We start from the raw sequence: 1590 nt of genomic DNA on the forward strand, positions 1-1590 counted from the left end.
TGCTTTCTCACTTTCTCTTTCTCTCTCTCTCTTTCTCTGTCTCTCTCTCTGATCAAACTGGAAAATAATGATAATAAATAAATAAAATAATTCTTTAAAAAACAAAAGAAGAAGAAAGCCTGGCTTCTTGAATAGGCCACAGATGCCTTTTTAGGGTTCCAGACTTAGGGTAGCATTGGGCTCATGAAGTCTGAGATGAGTTAATTGGAACAACTCACTGGCCATCTCCCCTGGCCCAAACAGCTCCAGGCAAAGGTCGGGGGGAGCATCCCATCCTTGGGAGCTCCTCCTCAGCACCCAACTCAATCCACTGTTCAAATATTTTGTTCCTCCTCTACACTGGGCACTCCACTGAGTATGAGAATACAGAGAGAAACTACAGCAGACCCCTCCTCTCAGGAACTGCTAGGTTTTTGTGGTTTTTTTTTTTTTTGTCTGTTTTGTTTTGTTTTATATTTGCCAGAGTGGGAAAGAGAGAGAGAAAGGGAAAGCGAGAAAGTACCCCCCCCTTGGGAAATGGTCATGACGCATTCTCTTCCTGCCAGCTACCTCCTTTTGGGATTTTGGGCATGCACGCACACATGCCTGGCCTGTTTCTCAGGATCCAGGACTCAAACTGTGCAGTCAGCTATATGGGATCCAGCTGCCTTTCACACCAGACCACCGGCTGGACTGAGCCTCCAGTCTTTTTAGAAGACACAGACAAGGCGCTCACCACAGCCCCAGGTAGAAGCAACCCTGGGGCTCCCTGGAAGGGTTGAAGCCAGTGGCTGGGGCCCAAGGCAGGAGGAGGAAGGAGCTAGTCTGGTGGAAAGTGCAGGACTCGCATCCAGACAGGTGCCAGCAGATGCCAGGCAGGTACTCATGTTGACCCCGGCTGAGGCAGGGGCTGTGTTCTGGGGGCTCTCCTGATCCCAGGCACAGGTCCCAGCCCTGGAGGGGTCCTGGGTGCATCTGCTTTCCACTGGGATCCTATCTCACCTTGTGGCTGGTCTCTCTCTTCTTCATGGCTGGCTCATTTCCGGTACCAGGCCCAGAAGGCTTCTCCCAGCATGGGAGCCTGAGGGGCAGCACTGTCTTAGGGTTGTTATAGAGGAGTCAATCCAGGCTCAGAGAAAACGCAAGCTCCAGCCTGGCATCCCCTCAGGACAGGGTTGTAATTCCACTTACCCGGAAGAAAACGGAGACTCAGTGACGGTAAGCAACCGGTCTTGTTTGAATCCAAAGCTGAGAGAAGGGACTACAGTGGCGACCACCTGAGGCCGAGGCCGGCACACCTGGCCGGCAGATCGCGCGTTCTTCGGCTGGTGAACTCCTACCCATCCTACAAAACTTTCAGTCCGATGACTCCTGTGCCACCCAGCCAGCAGACAAGGTTCGGGTACGGAGTAGGCCTGGACACCAAGGTTGGGGGAGCGGGGAGCGGGGTGATGGCCTAGTCACCCCAGGTCACCCTGGAACTACCATGTCCCACCCTGGGGTGTCGGGAATCGTGACCTCAGCCTCGGCCCCGCCCCCGGCCCTGCGGGAGAGCGGGATAGTGGGGCGGAGGGAGGAAGGAGCGGACGGGGCGGGGCTGGGCGCGGGGGG

This window comes from Tupaia chinensis, unplaced genomic scaffold (assembly GCF_000334495.1).
Source record: "Tupaia chinensis unplaced genomic scaffold, TupChi_1.0 Scaffold000101_1, whole genome shotgun sequence".
NCBI lineage: Eukaryota > Metazoa > Chordata > Mammalia > Scandentia > Tupaiidae > Tupaia > Tupaia belangeri.